The 23,491-nt window shown below is 44.9% G+C and overlaps 1 long non-coding RNA gene across 1 annotated transcript in view; it reads right to left on the reverse strand.

The window, feature by feature from the left end:
* Positions 1-22,422, reverse strand: part of LOC138300960 (uncharacterized) — an 82,647-nt gene extending 60,225 nt beyond the window's left edge. Inside the window, exon 1 of the long non-coding RNA XR_011205046.1 lies at positions 21,757-22,422. This is a non-coding gene — a long non-coding RNA (uncharacterized lncRNA). The remainder of the gene's footprint in view (positions 1-21,756) is intronic.
* Between the last annotated feature and the right edge of the window lie 1,069 nt (positions 22,423-23,491).

The following is a 23,491-nucleotide window of genomic DNA, read 5'->3' on the forward strand; positions in this document are numbered from 1 at the left end:
ATGGACCTGGCAGAGTACTGTTTCTACTCCTGTCAGAGTAGGTTGTTTACCTAACTGAACACCTATGTCCTCCCCATCAATGCAGCTCTCCTTACACTATGAAACATGAGTGTAGCATGGTGACAGTACAGCTCATGTGAGAAAAACTAAGGTTTGAACCAAGGGATGGCCAATATGGGTATGACATTTCTGCTGTGTACATCATTCTGTTTGTGACAGTATCTTATGGTGAATGTTTCCATGGACACTGTCCTGTCCTTGTATGCCTGTGATGATTTCTTCCGAAATGACCGCTGCAACCATCTCCTCCATCACTTCCATGTCCTCTTGCAGTGCTGGACTCCCTCCTCTAGTTTGCAGTGAGGCCTTCCTGTTCTGTTCTATTTTTTCCTTGGTCCTTCTCTTGCAGTCATGCCAGTGTTTCTTGCACTACGTCACTGTTCTCCTATCCTCTTCCACACTGTTGACCTTATCCACAATCTGCTGCCAGATTGCCTCTCTCCTTCCAATTGGCAATTTAGAGGTGATGAAGAGTTGATTTTGATGATCCGTCAACTCTCTCACTAGTATTTTGTGCTCCACTGCACTGAAACAACACTTCCTTTTTTGTTATCCCTCCCTTGGCTTTTGTCTGTGTCCTGCTGGCTGGTTCCTGGTTGACTGGGATCTCCCTTGAGTCTCTCCTGGCTTCTGGGATCCAGTTTGGGGCTCTTTGGCAAGGTTTGCTCCGTTTGCATCTCTTTTTTTACACTATTGAGGGCAAAAACTGTGCCTTTCCGCTTTCGACGTGTTTCCATATCGTAAACCAGATTAGAGTCATTTTTCCTCAGTTAACGTCATTTTGCCTTACGGCAAGGCGCAATGGTTAACGTGGGAAAAAATTACTCTAAACATTTTTTAGCGCCACCCAGCATCAAAATATAGATTTGACGCCTACATGGCGTAAAAAAATGGAGCTAGTCAGCGCTAACCTTTTTGACGCAAAACTGCATTAGCTCATTTTTGCATCAAAAAGTATAAATTAGGACCCTGGTCATGTAACTATATTGTTATACCCTAAAGGGGGATAACTACATAACAAAAAAGGAGAAAATAATGCAGTGTAACCATCTACTTAGTCCCTAGAGAACATTTTTAGAGCTAGCAGGTTTACTGTAATGATAGTAAAAACAAGGCCTTTAAAACAAAGCTTCTTCCAGCTGTAAAACAAAAGTTCTAGCCACACGAAAGCTTAAAAGACACAAAATGATGGGAGGGGTTAATATTTTGAGGTCCCCACTAACCTGACTGTGGGGACCCAGAGATGATGTAGACCAGTGGTTTCCAACCTTTTGATTTCTGTGGACCCCCACTTTAACATTAATGGAACCCAGGGACCCCCACTGAATCATCATGGGAATCCGGGGACCCTCACCTGAGTCATTACTGGAAGCTGAGGACCTAATTTGTCAATATTTGTTAATGTTTTTTAATTTTCTAGGCTCTCGTGGACCCCCTGAGAAGGCTTCGCGGACCCCCAGGGGTCCCCAGACCACAGGTTGGGAACCACTGATGTAGACAGAAAGAGCATTTTGAAGGTGATCTGTTGTCCTAGTACCACCACAAGCTGAGTTATGATCAAAAAAAATTGAAAAAGTGATGCCCTGCAAAGCATTATGGGCGAGTTTTTGTGATGTGAATATTATAGTATGTTGACCTCAATGCTCAAAACAGCCTCTAGAGGACACCACATTAAAAATTGCATCTGGAAAAAACATGGTCATGTAACCATACAGTCAACCTTTAGAGAGCATAGCCACATGAAAATAGAATACGAGAAAGTAATACAGTGAAACCATATATTTAGCCCCTAGAGAACATAGGCCCTCATTACGACCCTGGCGGTCAGTGATGAAGTGGCAGTAATACCGCCAATGGGCTAGCTGTAACTACCGCTAAATTATGACTATGGCGTGATATAACCGAAAGACAGCCAATGTACCACACCGACCGCCAGGGACGAAACAACAGGCACCACAGCAGTAGCCAACTACAACCAGGCGGAAGACAAAGTACTACCAACCATATTTTGACCCTTCAATCCACAAACCTTTTTCAGGGCGGTACCAACACCATCAAAAGCCTGGCGGAAACAAAGCACAAAAGTCAAAGGACTCATCAACACAGGGAAGAACCACGTCGCCATGGAACCAGAACTGCATGTTTTCCCGATGATCTTCTACGTCATGCTCCACCTGGAACACCAACGCCGGCAAAGACGATGATGGTGATTACAGCCGCCTACACACAAGGGAGGGTGGGATGAAAACAACAGTGACACACGCACAACACACACCCGACACACACCATACACACAACCAGCTGCACAAGAAAAACAATTTGTCCCCGATAATCGGCAGAATAATGCAAGGACAACAGGAATTGACTAAAGTGATTGTAATAAGATCAAAATCAAAATTAAGAAGTCGATGTGGCAATGCAAGAGATATGTACAAATGTACAAAAAAGGGACACTGCCCAGTACATAATTCACAGGGCCCACATGGCCACAGGGCAAAGTCCAAGGCCCCACTCGAGTCCTGCCCCAATTCGGAGAGAACACTGAAGGGGCATCAGTTGGCAAATAGGCAGGCATCTCAGGGGGAGGGGGGAGGGGCACCTCAGCCGGATGCGGAAACAAGACCACTGGTTCAGAAGGGGGCAACCTGTCCTGTTCTTGGGAGTGCACATCCACAGTCTCTAGAGTGGGTGTCTTCTCCACTGGTTCTGGAGGGGGAAATATGCTCTGTGCTTGGTCCTGGGGAGTGCAAGGCCACAGTCTCTCGAGTTGGTGTCTTCTCCGCTAGATCTGGAGGGGGAAACATGCCCTGTGCTTGGTCCTGGGGAGTGCAAGGCCACAGTCTCTCGAGTGGGTGTCTTCCCCACTGGTTTTGGAGGGGGCAACATGCCCTGTGCTTGGTACTGGGGAGTGCAAGGCCACAGTCTCCCGAGTGGGTGAATACCCCACTGGTTATGGAGGGGGCAGGCCGCACAGCAGCCCTTGGAGTTTCGACTATATGGCGTCCGCCGGCGGTGACGGCTGCAGTGTGGTGGTGGTTGTGGGAGGCTCCTGCTCAGCCCCTGCACCCTCCAATAGCTGCACTGTGGTGGTGGTTATGGATGGCTCCTGCTCAGCCCCTGCACCTTCCGATTGCTGCACTGTGGTGGTGGTTGTGGGAGGCCCCTGCTCATCCCCTGCACCCTCCGATGGCTGCACTGTGGTGGTGGTTGTGGGAGGCTCCTGCTCAGCCCCTGCACCCTCCAATAGCTGCACTGTGGTGGTGGTTGTGGATGGCTCCTGCTCAACCCCTGCACCCTCCGATGGCTGCACTGTGGTGGTGGTTGTGAGAGGCTCCTGCTCAGCCCCTGCACTCTCTGATGGCTGCACAATCACTGCTGGCGGTGGGGGCTCCGTGACAGCTGCTGGTGCAGGCTCCTTCCCTTTCTTCGTAGCTGGTGTTGGCTCCTTCCCCTTCTTTGTGGCTGGTGCAGGCTCCTTCCCCTCTTTGTGGCTGGTGCAGGATCCTTCTCCTTCAGTATTTGTGGCCTCGAATTCTTTCCACCGCGAGTAGGTCCTGCTACCACTAGGCCCGTTGACTGTGTGGCTGAGGTGCTTCGCTGGGCCCTTGCTACCCTGCCTATATGTGCAGGATGGGGGAGGGGTAGGGAAGAGGTCAATCTGGGAAAGGAAAAGCTTTTTAGGGACGTTGGGGCGGGGAGAGGGAGGAGTAATGGGAGTGGAGGATGAGGGAGTGGGAGTGGTTGTTGAAGGGGTTTGTCAGCTGGATTTTGGTGCAGGTGCATGGGCTGTATGCTGTTGTGAGGTGGATGGCTGTTGGGTGTCTGAGTGCTTGCGTTTGTGTACTTTAGGAGGGGGGACAGACACAGTGAGAGAGGACACAGGGGATGTGTGCATGAATTTTGTGGAGGTGTCTGCCTGTGAGGTGTGTGTCCTGCTTGGTGTGGTGATGCTGGTAGTGGATGATGATGTAGTGCATGCAAGTGTGAGTGTGGACGTAACTGGGTTTGAGGTGGAGGAGGAGGAGGAGGAGGGGGAGACAGTGGAAAGAGTGGATGTTGTTGTGTCTGCAAATGAATGGTGTTTGTGTGAGTGCCTGTGGGATGAAGTGTGGTGCTTGTGTTTGCCTGTGACACTCTTGGGTGTTGTCTTGTGTGCATGCTCGTCTGCCTGTGTACTTGGGATGGGTTGGGGTTGAGGAGAATGGGACTGGGAAGTGGAAGTTGGAAGGGGGACGGTAGAAACAGGGACAGTGGCTGCCATCAGAGAGGAGGCCAGTGTCTGAATCGATCTCTGTTGGGCTGCCAATCCACCGTGAATGCCCTCCAGGAATGCATTAGAATGCTGCATTTGGGCTGCCAGCCCCTGGATGGCATTCACAATGGTTGACTTCCCTACAGAGATGGATCTCAGGAGGTCAATAGCCTCCTCACTCAGGGTAACAGGGCAGACTGAGGCAGGGCCTGAGGTGCCTGGGGCGAAGGAGATGCCCACTCTCCTGGGTGAGCGGGCACGGACAATTTGCTGAGGGGCTACTGACAGGGCGGTGCTGGTACGGGGGTGGCGGCTGTACCTGCAGCTGGGGTGGTCACAGAGGTGTCCATCACCACCAGGGACCTCCCATTGGAGGAGGTATCAGAGTCTGTGTTGTCCCCTCCAGTCTCTGGCGTGGTGCTCCCCTCACCCTCCGTCCCACTGGTGCCCTCAGCGTTGGTGGACTCTGCCTCCAGGGTCCTGTGGAATGCAGCTCCCTCTGTCACCGGTGCCTGTGCTCCTCCACCAAATGATGCTAATGCACATAAGGACAGGATGACAAAACAAGAAAGGGGGGGGAGAGAGACAAAGGACACACTGGGTCAATGAGTGCACCAACACCACCGTTGGCGTACACAGCACCCTCACATACAGGGAACAGGCCTACACACTGCTTTGCACTACCAGTGAAAAGGCTACTCAACAAGGAATGAGAAGGGGTACACACCTCCCACTGCAGCACACCTGGGACCCAAGCAGCCCTAAACAGTCGTGAATACTAACAAGCTAGGTAAGCAGTATTTTCCCTTCAGACCCTTAGCCAACAGAGGACCTACGCAGCTATGTCTGGCCTGGCCTAGTGGCACCAACTGACACACAACCACCACCCGGATACCACTCCTCCAGCTGTGAGCTACAATGATGGCCACTGTACTCACCCCCTTGTGGCTGCTATGATGCCCTCAAGTGCCCATCCAGCTCAGGATAGGCCACTGCCAGTATGCGGGCCATCAGGGGGGTCAGTGTCCGACGGGCACCCCTTCCTCGTTGGGAGGCCATTCCCAGCTGGGCCTCCGTGGTCTTCCGTGCCCAGCGTCTCAGGTCCTCCCACTGTTTGCGATAGTGGGTGCTCCGCCTGCCATAAACCCCCAGGGTCCGCACGTCCTTTGCAATGGCACGCCATATTCCCTTCTTTTGATGGGTGCTGACCTGCAGAGGCAATATAGACAGGAGAACACCAGCCAGCCAGTAACACAAATGGCCCACCATATCCATTTCCACACATACCTCCTCCAACTCCGGCCAGGCCCTCAGGATGCAGTATTGCCAAGACTTGCTCCTCCCATACTGTGAGTTGTGGGGGAGGAGGTGGGGTCCACCGCAAGTCCTCTGGATGGTGAACTGGTGTGTTGCTGCAATGGAACATACCTTTCCCCGTAGGTCGTTCCACCTCTTCCTGATGTCGTCCCTTGTTCTGAGGTGCTGTCCCACGGTGTTGCCCCTGTCACAATTCTCCGCCATATCTCCATCTTCCTAGCTATTGATATTTGCTGCACCTGTGCTCCAAAGAGCTATGGCTGTACCCTGACATTTTCCTCCACCATGACCCTCAACTCCTCCTCAGTGAAATGGGGGTGCCTTTGTGGTGCCATGGGTGTTCTGTGATGTGTGTTAGTGAGGGTCTGTTGGGTAATGTGAATGGTGTGTGTGATGTGGAGTGCATGAATGATGTATGGGTGTGAGTGGTGTATGGCTCTAGTTGTATCAGTGGTCTTGGTGTCAGTCTTGTGCCAATGATTTGTATTCGTAAGGGGTTGTGGGTATTTATAAGAAGGGAGATAAGACCGACCCTAAACACTATTGACCAATTTCTCTGCTGGTCTCCTCTTTGAAAACATGTAGTAGAATAATATTGGAAAGATTAAATGACTGGGTCGTAGAAAATGACATCTTATCACCAGTTCAGTTTGGTTTTAGGAAAGGCCTACGAACCATAGAGCAATGCATTAACCTAGACCTAATTATAGTAAAGTATACCAAGGCAAAGAAGGGCACTTTATATTTGTGCTTTTCAGACTTTAGTAGTGCTTTTGACCTAGTTGAACACGCTCTTTTATGGTCTACCCTAATTGAGTTAGGCGCTCCCAGGTATATCATCAATTTCTTGTCTGTCCTGTTTAGCGATTTGACATACAAATTCTGTTTCGGCCAAGTTGGAGAATGTACCACCCCTTTCAAGATAGATAGAGGTATCCGCCAAGGTTGCATCCTTGCACAGTTATTGTTTTCTCTATACATTAATGGGTTATATAAACATCTTCAGATTTTACAGGCCGATCCCCCGTACGTAGGCTGGATGCCTGGTGCCCGCCCTACTTTATGCAGACAATGCTGTCCTGATCTCCAGAACACCCATGAGGCTTCAGAAGTTATTGTGCAGATTTGAAGTTTATGTCATCTAAGGATATGATAATCAATAAATCCAAAACATTTTCTATGGCTTATGGCAAGAAGGTAAAGAAATGCAGAAGCTTTTACATTCAGAATATGGATAACTATCTGGGGGTATCATTCTCTAGCAACGGAAAGTGGGACCAGCTGGTTTGTTCGGGTAGGAACAAACTTAGAAGAAACTCAGGTGCTATATTCAGATTTGCTAGTAAACTATGGAGTCACCCCATAGGCACCATGTTGGATACTTACAGGGCTAGAGTTGTCTCCACGATTGCGTATGGTGCCGGAGTGTGGGATTACACCAAAAGTGCTCCCCTACAATTTAAGGAGAATTACTTCCTAAAACGTATGTTATGTCTACCCACATCAGCCACTAATTGGATTACGCATCAAGAAATGGGTCTTCAATATTTGGAAGATGTGCTACAGGTGAGACCCCTGCTTTTAAGGCATAGGATATGGTCTAAGGAAGCCACTGGTTTTACTAAAGATCTTATACTAGACTGTATGAAAATGAATGATGCCATGCGTATACTCTGGATAGCTGTTATTGAATCCTCCTTTAAATCTGTTTTAACAGATCTCTAAAACATAATACAGAGGATGTGCTGACATTTTCAAACAAAATTATCAAGGACACTTTAATGAAACTTAAGGCGGACGCAAGGAAGCTAACTGAATCTACTAAAACCACTGTTGGTTTTTACTTATCGTACTCTTTGGATGTAAGTAGATTTGGCTATTTTTCCATGGTCACTAACATGCAGCACAGGTTCGTGTTAACTAGACTAAGACTGGGTATTGCTCAACACATAGTAGCATTTCCCCAAACTAGTCATTGCCATTTAGAGTCAGACAGATGCGCTTGTGATGCAGATAGCAAACAAAGCACCTTGCATTTCGTCCTTTTCTGAAAATTCTATGAACACATTAGAATCACCTATCTTAAACCACTTTTAAATGCACTTAATATAAGAACTCATCAGGAAGCATTGAAACTCCTGTTAGCCTTAGACTCCACAAATGTCTGCTACAGGGCGGCAAACTATATCCTAAAAGCAATTCATGTCAGGAAAAGTCTTGTTGCACTCTAAAATTTGTTTTAAGTATCAATTGTATTTTAACTATTCAAATTTCCTTTACTTCCAACTTTTTATGAGCTCATTGATTAATGTTTTATTGCTTTACTTTATACTATTATTCACTTTTATGGCTTACTTTTGGTATAGCTGAATAAAGATTATGAACTGAACTGAATTGAACTAAACTGGGTTGTGGGTACTGTGGGTGTGTGTTTTATAGTGGTGTGGGTGTGTGAGTGTGGTGTGTGTATGGGTGTCGGGTGTGTGTTGTTTGAACTGTCCAATGTGGTGTTGTTTTGGCTGTGGTGTCCATTGTGAGCGTGGCGGTATGTACCACCAATGGGTTACCGCAGCTGAATGTCTGCCGTGGTGATTTGTGGGTCATAATGTGGTGGGTTTTGGGACCCCCAGTTTATCACTCACCTTTGGTCTCTTGGATTTGTGTATGTGGCCGTATTCTGTTGGATTGGTGTGTGTGTGTGTCATAATATGGTGAACGGATATCACCACTGCAGCGGTAAATTGGTGGCTGTCAGCATAGCAGTAAGCAGCATTTACCGCCAGTGCCATAATGAGGGCCATAATCATTACACATTTTCATGGCTACAAGACTATTGCACTGATATTATAAACAAAGACCATAAAACATACCTTCTCCTAGCTATAAAACCAAAGTTCCAGGAATGAGAAAACTTAACAAGATAATGAATGGTCGTAGGTGTTATTATTTTGGAGTCCCCATTAACATAGTGTAGGGTCCCAGAAATTATGTAGACAAAAAGAGTACAACGTGGTCAATGTTTTGAAGATGTACCATTGTCCTAGGGCTACCACCTGCTGAGTTATGAGCAAAAAATGTTTTGTAAAAGTAACGCCCTGCAAAGCATTATAGGACAAGTTTCAGTGAACTTCATATTTGACTATGTTGATATGACTATAACACCTAGAACAGCCCTTAGAAAACACCACAATGAAAATGGTATTGTAAGAAACATGGTCATGTAATTATATAGTTAGTCACTAGTGCACATACCTACACAAAAAGAAAATGGCAACAAATAATGCAGTGTAACCATACATTTAGCCCCTAAAAAGCATAGTGCATTACAAATATTCAGGGAACAACAGATTTATAGCAATGATACTACAAAGAAAAACACTGAAACACAAAGTACTATCAGCTGTAAAACAAAAGCACCAACCATAAGAGAGTTTAAACAGTGAATGGTGGAAGGGGTTATTATTTTGGTTTCCCCACTAATCTAGTGTGGGGACCTAGACATGATGTAGACAGAAAGAACATGGAACACGTTGTCTTGAACATTTTGGTGGTGGTCCCATTGTCCTAGGACTACCACATGCTGATTTATGAGCAAACATGTTTTGTAAAAGAATGTCCTGCAAAGCATTATGGGTCGAGTTTCCCAGAGTGCAGTGAATATTGTAATATCAGCTCTCCAGATGTGCCAGGAGAGCTGCTTTTGCTCTGAGGATTTCTGTTTTACGGAAAGTATTCACTAATTTCAAGTGTTGTATGGGGAGAGCCACAACAAATTAGTCTGACGAGGTAACTGTGAAGTATGTGACCAGCGCTCCAATACCGCCTATCAAGTTGACACTCTTGTGCCTCTTTGCCCTGTGAGTGCCATGGCCACCATGCAACACGAAGGGGAGGGACAAAAGAAATAGTTTGTCCACGCTGAAGTATATCAGCAATCATGAAATATTCTATGTAACAGGGCAGTCTGCAAGGCATGACAAAACAGCCTCAAGGCGGGCCAAACATAAAGCATTTACCAATGACATCAAGTGATTTTTAAAAAGGTAAGCCCACAAACGAGTGAAAGTGATGGGTGTGGTTAAAAGCCCACAATACTTACAAAAGGTCAAAGCGCTTGCACACCTGACCTAAAACCGAATTTAGCAGTATTTCACTGTCAGGGCATGTAAAACACACCAGTACATGTCCTACTTTTTAAATACACTGCATCCTGCCCTTGGGTCTGCCTTGGGTCTACCTCAGGGGTGACTTAAAGGTAATAAAAGGAAGGTTTGGGCCAGGCAAGTGAGTGCACTTGCCAGGTCGAAATGGCGGTTTAAAACTGCACACACAGACACTGCAGTGGTAGGTCTGAGACATGTTTACAGGGCTACTCATGTGGGTGGCACAATCAGTGCTGCAGGCCCACTAGTAGCATTTTATTTACAGGCCCTGGGCACACCTGGTGCACTATAAGAGGGGCTTACTGGTCAATCAAATATGCCAATCATGGATAACCCAATCACCAATACCATTGAGACAGAGAGCACTTGCACTTTAGCACTGGTCAACTGCGGCAAAGTGGCCAGAGTCCTAAGCCAGCAAAATCGAAATTTGGCACAGGATCAAAACGGGAGGTCAGAAGGAAAATGTTTGAGGATAACCCTGCAAAAAGGCCCATTTCCAACAGTAGGGCTATCTTTGGTGTTATGTCTCTGGTTATAGAAGGAGTATTCATGGAGTCGCTCAGGTTGTATAGCTACCCACAAATCAGAAAATATATATGCAGCATTTTAGTTTTAATCAAAGGTACACGATTTTCAGAATAAACATATAATAAGCATGTATACTTTCAGGCATCAGAAAGAAGGGCTACAGAGATGTTTTGTGGCATGACGAAAGTAAGCAATTGCCCAGGGCCTCCACCTTCCAAGGGGTCCCCTTGGAAAGTGAAGTTTAACTCTTTGAAGTAAATTGGTAATAAAATTCATATATTTTCAGCACAGGGGTCCCCAAAATATGTCTTGTTTGGACCCCGAAAAGTCCTTAAGATGACACTGACTACAGTGAAGCTAGGCTAAGCCAAACTGAAGCCGTTTTGACTTTGATGCATTGCTGTGTTTCCCACTCTCACTTTCTCTGCTCAAGTGAGTACTAAGTCCATTCCTGAGTTTGGGGTTTACCGGCTTCAGTTTATACTTATGATAAGAATTTATAACTTGTTGCCCAAAGTTATGTTCGGGCACAAGTTATAGTTTCTTCAGATAAGTGCAACCATATGCATAACTATAACTGCTGAATTTCTATGGTTTTGTATGGGTAAGACACCAACCTAACTATATTGTTTCTGTAGCCTTTTTTTTTTTTTCAGGGAAGTTCTATGGTTTTTGCAATGCAAATGTTAATATTTGTGTCAGATTGCGGCCTTGTTTTTCCTCTGGATCCGAGGAGGATTTGTATATATATCTATATATATATATATAGATATATATATATATATAGATACATACAGTATATATATATACACACACACACTCACACACACACACATATATATATATATATATATATTATATATTTCATATAGTACTGAACAAATTTACACCAAATGATAAAAAGGGCGATTTCTGGACCAAGAGCTAGCTTTCTGCTAAGTTTGGTGTAAATCCGTCCAGAGGTTCAGGCTTTAGTTGTGTTCAAAATTCCAATGGAAATTAACATGGGGTAAACGCTCTTTTTTCTCAGCCCCACTTGAATGGTCACCCTAAAACTTTCCAGACAGCAGCTGAAGTAAGCATCAATTTTTTTCAGGAAAATTTACTGAATATTCATCAACCGGCACCAAAGATATAGGCGAGTCAAAAACACTTTTTAAATGGAAACTAGGCGCTAACTATAACGACCTACTGGTGACCGCCAGTAGGTAAATATATATATGTGTGTGTGTGTGTGTGTGTGTGTGTGTGCGCGAGTCTATATACATATACATATATATTACCCAATGGGTAGTTATTCTTAGGTCAGAGGTTCAATAGGAAAAACATTTTTTTGTGATGCTAATAACCTTGGCCCCGTTTGACAAACCTCCACGAAACTTAGAAAAAGGTGTTACTTTTTTACTAGTTTGTGCCTGGAATGTTTTGGGGTGCTCCATCAAGTCGTGGCCAAGAGAAAAGGGGGGTCCCAAAATGCAAAATCCATAGACTTTAAGAAGTGTTACAGCTAAAATTGCTGAATCAAATTACACCTAATTCAGCAGGAAGCCAAATGATGCGCAGATTGTGTTTTTTGTGATTTGATGTAAATCTGTTCAATAATTTTTGAGAAATTGGCCAATTTAAAAATAGAGCATTCTGATTGGCCCAGGGAGCTTTATTTCCTGTGGGCCCTCTTGCTCCCATGGGAGTCAGTCTGAATGCCGTGGAAGCAAGCACTTTGACTGGCTGCCAGTAACATGAGAAAAATGTTGCTGGAAGCCATTTCAGGAATTTAATCCCCTGACCTGAACAAGTAAAAAATATATATATAAGGGGGCAGGGTAGGTATACCCTGCTCCTCTAGGCCCCAAGGGGAGGGAGGACCCAAAGGGACAACCACAAAAATAGCAGTTTATGCATCAACCCAGTGGGACAGCCACAAAATAGAAAATAAAATGTCTGCCAGGGCAGCTTTCTTTTATTAATGGAACCCCCACCCGAGCCATCACAAGCCCCTGCACCCCGGAGGCCAAACATTCTCAAAAAGGGATGAGGAATATGCAGTCCCTCTCCAAGAGCCATCACAAGCCTCAGGGAGCCCACCTCAGAGTCGCAATTTGTCAAAAAGGGGAAGAAGGCTATGCAACCTCCTTCTCCCCAATAATATGTTATATACATATATTTAAAATTCAGCTGTTTTAGTTAAGAGTTATTTCAAGTAACCATAACTCGTGCCCTGAGGTAACTTTAACACCCCCCATACACTCAGGCCACAACTTATAGTTAGTTGAAATAACTCTAACTATATCAGCTGTATTTCTATGGTTTTCTGAATGCAAATTCAGAACCTATCTTTAACATCCCTGTAACCTTTGGGTTTTTTAATGGATTTCTAAGGGTTTTTTAATGTTAAGTAATATTAAATTACCATACATTAATCCAGCCCTCGCTGAGTATGGCCCTTCGGCCATCTGCTGTGGGGGTTGACCACAAGGCCTGGCCTGTGGCCAGAAACTGTGGCCAACCCCCCTGTAGGCATCTAATCCTGCAACATGCACGGACTTCAGCCATGCGCAGCAGGGGTTAGCCACAGCTGTTTTTTCAATGTGGAATTGCAGACAAATCATCCTTGCTTTGCCTTGGATTAGTTCAATAAGTTGGGAGGATTTGTCCTTTCAAGAAGCTAAGCTTCAGCTGAGGCTCCTGCTATGTTTATATTTGTAAGTGCTTCCCTTTGAGGTTTAATTTCTGTGAAATGCGCACTGGTGCCAGAATGGATCCTCACCTGCTTATTTATCCAAGAAGAGACACAGTTTTGCGCAAAATGTCTACCCAACAGGAGTACCTTCTACTGACTAATTAGTAAGTGCTACCTCATTGGGAAAATGGATAGTGTATATTATACTCTACCACTGCATAAAGGACCGCGAGGTAATGCCTTCAGTGACCATGGTGGTGTAATTTTGGGAATGTTACTGATCCTCAGGCGTGTTCCTACTGAAATCTGTGCTCATATGAATCCTTGTATAGAGAAGTTGGTGATTCTACAAAGAGTTAAATCTCCACCAAACAAAGTTGCTTTCTGTTAATAATATGAAGGCAGTCCTTCTTTGCTTGGTGGAAATGTGGTCTTATTCCTCTGCATCATAAACGTTCACGTGACCTTTTGGTAAGCTATCCATCAAGCTGGAAAAAGGTGGGAAGACCAATGCATATCACTAAAGGCTACTGGGAGGTTCCAAACAAGTGGAGCTTCCAGGTAATTTTGGCATTTGCATACTGCTACTAATTCAAGAGTTGAAGGAAGGACTGTGCTCTCATCTCATCAGGAGAGCACTGGAAACATCCTGCTTGTCACAGTCACCACAGAAGAGATTGCGCTCCAGTAAACCATTGGTGCTAGACTGGATTCTCACCTCCTTACTTTTCCAAGAAGAATCCATAATTTTGAGCAAAACTGTTGACTCTTATAGACTGCAGTGGGGACCTCAATTTCCCCATAATCTCATTGCTCTTGCACACAGGGAGCAGCAAGAAATATATATATATACATAACCTACCTTGCACCCTAAGGTAACTATAACTCGGGCCCCCCTCCATGCAGTTATGTGATCAATAATTTTATTGCAGATGTTACAGTGACATTATCAATGATGTCATCAAAGATGACAAGAGTGATGTAATTTGTAGGATAATTAGCAGGCATGGCGTGGGCACAAGTTATAGTTACCTTTAGGCACAAGTTATAGTTACTTAAAATAACTCTAACCGCAGAATTTCTCTTATTTTGTGCGAGTAAATTCAGAACATAACTATAACGTACCTGTAAGCTTTGGTTATTTAAGTGAATTTTATGGTTTTTTAAAGTAAAGTTATTTGAATTACTATACATTAATGCAACCACCGCCACCTTTGGCCGCAGTGCAAAACAGAGGTTGACTGCAGTGCCTGCGGCCAAGCCTCTTTAACCACTGAACCCTACGCCACGTACGGCCGAAGGCTGTCTGCAGCAGGGGCTGCCCCTAGGAAGAGGCCCTGTGCGCCCCCCTCCTTTTAAAAGCCCTCAATGCACTCTGGACCTGACCCACCCGGGGTCAAATAAACAAAGCATGGGAGACTGCCCTTTTTTTTTTTAAACGTCTGGAAAATCTGTGGATCTGGATCTGTGGATTTTCTAACATTTCACATTTACAAGGCTTTTTAGCCTTGCGGGGTCCCTGAGGGACCTGCAGACCAAAGCTAGGGGTTCATGGTGTCCCTATCCTGCCCCCTTTTGTTTTTTTCTGTTTTTTGTGGGACTCAGCTGAAGCTGAGTCCCAAGATAGCTGCCAACACTTCCTTGTTGAAATATTGGCAGCCAATCAGATAACAACACATGGACAGTTGGATGTGCGGAGGATCCACATCCCTAGATATCTATGTTATTTAAACTCTAATATCTCCAAAGCTACTAAAGGGATTCAAACCAAATCCCAAAAATCATGCTTTCTGGACCAAGAGCTAGCTTTTTGCCAAATTTGGTGTGATTCTGTTCAGTGGTTCGGGCTGTAGTCATGTTCATAAATTTAAAAAATACCATTGACGTAAAATGGTGAAAAAGTATTTTGGGACTAACTATAACTACCTACTGGTGACTGCCAATAGGTAATATGGTTTTATATATATATATATATATATATATTTTTTTTTTTATATCACCTACTGGCAGTCTCCAGTACCTAGTTATAGTTAGGACCATGTTTCCATAGAAAAAGCGTTTTTTGACTTGCCTATATCCTTGTCACTGTTTGACGAATCTACATACAAGCGGGGGCCAAGAATGAGGGGGCTCATGTTTCCTAAGTTATTTCCCATAGGACCTGTCAACACGTCAACAGCCCAAACCACTGGACGGGATTACACCAAATTTGTAAGAAAGCTAGCTGCAGTTATGCGGATTGTGTTTTTGTTTATTGGTGTAAATCCATTCAGTAGTTTAGGAAATATTTGAGGGCAAATAAATTTGCATATCTCTGGCCGCTATTAATTGCAAAATGTGCAAATTTTTGTGAAGCTGCTTGTGAAAAGAAGCGCTGCAATTGGCTGACTGCAAGCTGAATAGAAAGTTTTAACTGCCATTTTATTTCACGGGACACAGTGCCCAGGGGTGAAAACTGAAACTGAAAGTGGCATAAGGGGTAAAGTGAAGGTACCGTGACCCCAGGGTGTGATATAGGTGTGCTTTAGAGGCAAATTATAGATTTAACATAATTTTGAATCACAGCGCACAATATTCGTGAAAATTCCCGAATGTTCGTGAATTTCCAAAATTTCTTTGCAAAATATTCATGAATATAGAAAAATTTGAAAGAAAAACCACAGGCTCACTCATACACTAATTCATTCACTCATACATGCACTCAGAGGCTCATGCTTCCACTCACACACCCACTTAGACACTCATACACCTACTCAGACCCACTCATAGACTCACAGACCCACTTTCAGATCACTCAGACACTCAGGCACCCACGGACACCAACCGGAGCTGCCAAAGGCCATGCATGTCACGGGGTTGGGTGGTTAAAAGGACTTGGCTGCAAGGCCTTCCTGCAAGGCCAGGCCTTGCTACCAACCCCTGCAGGGGGTTGGAATAACTTATATTAATTAAAATAACCTTACGGTAAAAAAACATATTAATTCACTGAAAAAATCAAAGGTTACAGGGACGTTATAGTTGGGTTCTGAATTTACTCATACAAAACCATAGAAATTCAGCAGTTAGAGTTCTTTCAAGTAACTATAACGTGCGCCCTAAGGTAACTTTAACTCGCTATGCACAACTAATTACGCCACATATTATGTCATTGATGAGATCTTTTATGGCATCTTTGATATAATTGCATTGTTTGCAATAACATTGTTGATAAGAAAACTGTGCATAGCAACGGCGTGAGTTATAGTTACATAAGGGCACGAGTTACAGCTACTTGAAAGAACTCTTAACTATAACAGCTGAATTTCTATGGTTTTGCACAAGTAAATTCCGAACCTAACTATAACGTCCCTGTAACTTTTGTTTTTTGAGTGAATTTTATATATATATATATATATATATATATATATATATATATATATATATATATATATATATATATAGATATAGATATCCCAGTCCCCATATTCATGCCTTTGTGCTAGTGCCCACATACGGGTTGCAAGTTTGCTCCATACATCTAATGGGTTTTGAACATTGAACATTTCGAAGCAAAACTTAGTGATTACCTGTAACAAACATAACAAGACTGACCCTTTATGCCCCTCCTAATAGGTAGCAAGTAACTACCATGTGTGGCTCGTAGTAATTTTTTACAGATGTGTACGTAGCAAATTACGGGAAGGTCACATACAATTTCAGTACTGTCCTTCCTGGTGTCCATCCCCTGTGCAAAGCTCCGGGCCTTTACAGTGCTGTTCACCTCCCACAGGTCTGTACGATTAAAAAAATATGGAGACTAAAGTGCCTCTGTATCCGATTGTACTCCTCAGTGTGGTGCTGTTTAAGACCTTGTCTCATTTTCGGTTAGGTAAGTATCCCATGTCACTCCCCCACCACCGCGTCTTGTACTTCGGTGTAACTCTGTTAAGGCATTTGACTCTGAGGTTGTCTACCTTTCAGATCGCCCAACCTGAAAACCGCTTTTGGGGGCAGGCTGATTTTCATAACATGGCTATTCATTGTTTCAGTAGCACCAGGGCAAGGTCATTACATTTTGACAGATATTTAGGGGCATATTTATACTCTGTTTGCGCCGGAATTGCGATGTTTTTTTTTACGCAAATCCGACGCAAAGCTAACTCCATATTTATACTTTGGCGTTAGACCCGTCTAGCGCCAAAGATCTTGGAGTTTGCGTCATTTTTTAGCGTGGACACCTACCTTGCGTTAATGATATGCAAGGTAGGCGTTCCCGTCTAAAAAATGACTCCAAGGCATGTGCGCCTTATTCAAACTCCCGTGCAAAAATGGCGCACGGGAGTGGGCGGGTCAAAAAAAATTACGTCCAGCCGCTTTTGCGTCATTTCTTAACACCTGGTCATGGCAGGCGTTAAGGGACCTGTGGGCTCGAAAGGAGCCCAGAGGTGCCCTCCCATGCCCCCAGGGACACCCCCTGCCACCCTTGCCCACCCCAGGAGGACGCCCAAGTATGGAGGGACCCATCCCAGGGAACTTAAGGTAAGATCAGGTAAGTATTTTTTTAAAAATTTTATTGTGGCATAGGGGGGCCTGATTTGTGCCCCCCTACATGCCACTATGCCCAATGACCATGCCCAGGGGACAGAAGTCCCCTGGGCATGGCCATTGGGCAAGGGGGCATGACTCCTGTCTTTGCTAAGACAGGAGTCATGTCAATAGAGGGTGGGGGTCAAAAAAAATGGCGCAACTCGGGTTGAGGCAGATTTTTTGCCTCAGACCGACTTGCCCCATTTTTTGACGTCCAAGCTCCATTTTCCCCTACGCCGGCGCTGCCTGGTGTGGGTCATTTTTTTTTACGCACACCAGTCAGCTCCGCCGGCTAACGTCATTCCATAAATAAGGCGCCCGCGTGGCGCTTTGGAATGGCGTTAGCCGGCGTTAACATTTTTGACGCACAACTGCGTTGGCGCAGTTGTGCGTCAAAAAGTATAAATATGGCCCTTAGTCTTCATATACCAGGGCTATTTACCCAGCAGACATGCCACTGGGCTAGGATCCAGTGGTCTCACTGTAATCTAGGCCAGAGTATCCACGCCCTTTACCACTATTGTTCAATCAAAGGGCATTGCAACACCATATGGTAAACTTTGGGGACCCGTTCCTTCCCACCCCCCCGCCCCACCCCATTGGTGGACCTGCATGAAACGTGCCATGGAGGACCCAAAGTGGATGACTTTTTTTTACGTTTTGTGCAGATTGATCGAACTGCACCAATATGTTTAAGAAAGCAAAAAATGTGATGCCTTCCTAATATTTGTTCTTATATACAGAAAAAAATGGCAGGACCGAATTACAGCAATTTTGGCATGAAGGTAGAACTTTACACAAGATTGTGTTTTTTCCGTTTTTAGGCAAAATCCTTTCAGTTGTTTTAAAAGGATTAGCATTAAAAAAGTGCTTGCCTTGGGCATGAAGAAGATATCTTTAAGCGTTATCTGCACTGTTACTTTGCAGAGCACCAAGGTTGCTAGGACCACGGAGTGCCATGGCTCCTACATTGAAAAAATATTCAGATCTCCAGGAAATGTTTCTGCACTCAGCCATTTTGGTACTGCAGATGGGAAAATCGATCAATGGTACAAGAATGATTTGACTGGGGAGGTCTGGGTGCAAGTCTTTGCTGGAGTCCAGGCCTTGTTATCCCAGCTGTGCACAGCTGAAGGGGGCACCCATGGAGAGTTAGGAGCAGAGGCAGGCTTGGTGGCTGTAGGCTACACCCTGCAGTCAAGCCGCACCTGTCCAAAAAGGTTTGACCACCAGCCCTGGTAGGAAGCCCAGCGCTGTGGTCAATTCCGTTTCTGCACTCAGCTGAAGGCTATGTGCACAGCTGGAATTGGCAATCCAGAGAGTTGAAGTTGTGTGCAGTTGAAGGCCATGTGCAGGGGGTGTTGGCCACCTACTGAGGGTTGAATGCAGCGAACTTGTCAATGTGTTATATCATCAAAAAACTCCAAAATGCTCAGATGCGCTGAAAACCCCTGGTCAGAGGCGATGCCCAACAAGGTAGGATATACTTTCATAGCAGTGTGACCTAGTATATCATCTAAAAAAATCAGCAATTCACTACAAAAACTACAGTTACGGTTAGGATTAGCTATATCACCCTAAGGTAAGTGTTTAAAGATATCTGAATTTCACTTAAAAACACAGTTAAAGTTAAGTTAATGGATACAAAATCAAATCTAAAATCCACTGAAATGTGGAAGTTATGGTTATTACTACAAAGTATAACTCACACAACAGTCATGCAACCTACAACTTGCACACCAAGTGCAATGCTTATGACCGCACAATATTAACACCAAGAAGTAGCAATACCCCAAAGCATAACCTTATTAAATAACATACATAAACCAATAAAAAATAACTTTCATAGATGCATCATCCAAATTGCTTAAGGTAATTGTGAGAAATTGGGGTGTTGGTTGACTGGGGTGTGAACCCTGGTCAAGCAACAGCAACAATCCCTTACAATGTGAACCACAAAAAGTCACTAAATTAACCCATGCTTAACCCTGGGCAGCTAAGCACAAAAAGTAGTTAAGCTAAACTTAAAGGCAATGTGTTAAGTATTTATTCAGTACACAAACAGCAATACAGTGAAAACACAACACAATAAAAATCTCAGACCAAATTTGAAGGATAAGGAAAATGTGAATAAATTATTTGACACCAAAACCATGAGAATCCAATTAGTAGAACCAGAGTTCTGAATTTTAAAATTTTAAGGTTCAAAATAGCAGGTCCTCAATTTTAGAAAATGTCCACCTTGGTACTTTTAGCACCACAATCAAGGGCCAGGAGTAGAGGGATACCTCTTGGGAGTACAACACTCACTCAGGCTGGGTCCAGGTGCAGGTTTAAGATGGTGGGAACCTGTTATGTCTATGTAGCTCAAATCAGGCAACCAGTTGAATTAGCCCTTGGAGTCACTTCTGGAGTCCACGGTGTAGCAGGTTATGCAGGGCTCTGCAGCAGGGCTGGTCTCTGAAGGTCCCAAGCAGGCTCCAGGCAGCAAAGGAGTCCTTCCAGGTACAGCAGCGGTCTGGCAGAGTGCACGGCAGGTCTCAGAAGCAGGCAGTCCTCTGAGAGTCCTTCCACAGGTCCGGTAGTGAACTGAGAAGCAGGTCTGAGAGCCCTCTTTTTATACCCTGGTGCCCTGTTCCTAGAAGTTGGGTAAAGTTTCTGGAAGGGTTCTCTGAAGTTCCAGGAATTTCCTGCCTCTCCTTCCCTGGCTCCTAGCTGGCTGCACTGAAAATACAGGATTGTTAAGCCTATTGTGTGGTGTAAGAGCCCAGCCTATTCATTTGCAAGTGGGGTTGTGCTTAACCCCCTCACTTCCCCCCCCGCCTCAACAAGTCAGTTAATGGCCCATTCAGGCTCTGCTAATCCCCCTATTGTGTCTTTTTCGGGGGTGGATTCAAAAAGCCCAAACTGTCAGTTACACTCAGTCATGTGACCTAAGGCAGGTTACTGGCAGAGAGGGCTAAGGGCAGGAAAATGCCAACTTTTTTAATGTGTCATTTTCAAACTAGTGATGATAAATCTTCCTTTACCATTAAAGAGGGTTTATCATTACAAGTTCATAGGTACCAAACATGATCTATCTACCACCTCTGGTTTAGGAATTACAACTCATTATTTTAATAAGGAATCCCCAATGGTTACCTATGGTATGGGTAGGCCTCTCAGTAGTGAGAAAATGAATTTGGGAGTTTTTCATTACTAGGACATGTAAAACTGAAAAGTACATGTTCTACCTTTTAATTACACAGCACCCTGCCCTATGGGCTGCTTAGGGCCTACATTAGGGGTGACATATGTAATAAAAGGGGAGTTTAAGGCTTGGTGAGGGGTTTCAAATGGCAAGTCGACATGGCAGTGGAACACTGCCTTCAGGCTTCAATTACAGGCCTGGGATGAGTTTTAAGGTGCCACTTAAGTGGGTGGCACAATAAGTGTTGCAGGCTCACTGCTAGCATTTAATTTACTGGCCCTGGATATTATATTATGCCACTCTACAAGGGACATATATATAAATTAAATATGCCAGTCAGGTAAGTGCCAATCAAGCCATGTTTAGGGGAGTGAGCACATGCAGTTTACCACTGGTTAGCAGTGGTAAAGTTAATAGAGCCCTAAGGCAAACAGAGCAAAAATCCAGGCAAAATGGAGGCAAGCAAAAATGTTTGGGCTAAGACCACCCAAAGGCTCACATGTCTAACATTAATGTGGTAAGCAATCTCCTCTGTAAGTTTATTTATGACAAATGTGATTTAAGACATTTATGACATTTGTGATTGTACCTGACACTTTAAGGGTGAAGTCATGCACACTGCATTTGATGTGCTTGCTTTTTCTGCTGTCTCCGGCCATAACCAGTAATCACTGCGCAAGGAGCTTGGGCTGTGTCCATATAGTGTGCCAAGCACCCCACCTTGGTCAGTAACCTTGCCTTTCGAATAGGACATTTAGGCGTCTAAAACAGCACATTCCAGAAAGCTCGTGTTTGTATTGTCTGCTCCCAAATATCTTCAAACCCCATGCCTTACTTCTTTATAGTCGTCCCAGATCCAGAAGCCTAGAGTGTGCGTTTTCCATAGAATAGTGCTTAGCTTTAAAGTTCACGTTTGCGTTAGGCTCCTAAATTTTGGCGAATGGGGTCGGGATTGGGTCAATTGTAGGGCTCCTGATGCTGAACGGATCGGACTCACCTATTGGAAAACGGCAGCGCCAATGCTCTGGCTGCACGCGACGACCAGAGCTCTGCGGGGCCGGGGGGAAACCATCCTGGCGTCGCTGTCTGCTTCTTAAATCCCCGAGCCCTGCCTGCTTTAGTCAGAGTTTGGCAGCGCTCTTGCCTGTTTCGTTCCTGGAGGTTTGGACCATACACGTGGCAGGGAAGCTCGGTCCCTCCCCGAATCGCTTCCGCCTGACAGTTCCTCAAAAGATCCTGTTCACGGCGATGCTTCGCCTCCGAGGGTCCGGCAGCCTTTCTTAATGTACCATATCAACATGTAGAGCAGTCAGGACTACATAGGAGCCGTAAGCGAGGACAACAGATGCCAAAGTGGCTGCTGCTGCGAGCATGCCACCGCGAGACGAGCTGCTGAATCAGGCTTTCTAGTCACGCGACACAGCTCAGACGAGAAAACCAATGCACAATAATTATGCATAATTCGCGGTATATGCTTTTTACATACAGTCTAAACTATGTTAGTGCGTATCCCTCCCGTCACAAGCAGAAATGTCACCGTCTCAGCTGAAATCGGGTACACATAATCATGGTGCCACTGGTAAGGAAATATGCCATCTCGTAGTTGAGGTACTTTTATTCTTCACAGGTGCTGCGTAATATCTGGTATTCCCATGGTATGAGTATCCCCTGCTCAAAAAACCGGCGTGATCCGATAGAGATATGGATTGAAAGTACTTTTAACTGGGAGGAGTCTGCCGGCTGACATGTCATTTCACGCCCAAACCTGACACCTGTCCTCTCAGCTCCCAACAGCTGAGATCAACTTTGTTACGTCACACCCCGAGAGCCCACGTTGCCTCTCACCTGACTCACCCTGTGGCATATTTTTAGTACGGTGACCAGGTGTCCCGGATTTGCCGGGATAGTCCCGGTTTTCACCAGCTGTCCCGGCAGATTTCACAAAATTTAGCTCATGTCCCAGGGATAGAGAGGGTCACCTGTAAACTGTGGAGATTTTTTTGTTTGTTTTCCAAAATAGAAATAGTTATCAGGTGCTACCAGAAAACAATTTAATTAACAGGCATTATACTGGCTTTAAAACTTGCATTTTGTTAATGCTCGTAGTGCTTCTTCTGTAATTATGTGCTGATGAGCGCTGTCATTCTGTACGCTCGTTTGAAGTAAAATTGTAGTCCTTCTACTATTTTTTGTGAAATGTCCCGGTTTTTGGCCTTAAAATTCTTGTCACCCTAATTTTCAGTCATGCATGTTTACACTCTCTTGTGAAATGAGAGCAACTGGCTGCGTCACGCACTGTGAGAAGAGATACTCTGACAGCTCGACTCACCCCTCTAAGGAGTATTCAGCCAGCTCAGGTCACCTTCCCCAAGAGGGCATTCTCAGCCAACCTCTTCCTAACTTCTTAGCTGTGGCAGCAGAACGCCCCTGAGAAAGTATGTTCAGTTATCACCAGTGGAGTAACTCACGTTACTACAACCTATGTGGTACCGGGGTCCCCCTAAACTTGCAGGGCCCACTAAACCTTTAAGCCCCCCCCCCATTCTGGCCAGACACAAAGGATATCAGTGAGATAATGGGGGCTCCGGTACCACACATCACATTCTGTGGGAGGCCCCATCATATGTGTGAAGCCACTCGTCATCATTGCGAGGTAAAAGGTTGTGTCACCTCTCCTGCCACTCTCTGAATGGGTCACTATCCCGAACCATTTCTCTCCACCCTCAGTGGGT

The sequence above is a fragment of the Pleurodeles waltl genome, chromosome 6 (genome assembly GCF_031143425.1).
Source record: "Pleurodeles waltl isolate 20211129_DDA chromosome 6, aPleWal1.hap1.20221129, whole genome shotgun sequence".
NCBI classification, from domain to species: Eukaryota; Metazoa; Chordata; class Amphibia; order Caudata; family Salamandridae; genus Pleurodeles; species Pleurodeles waltl.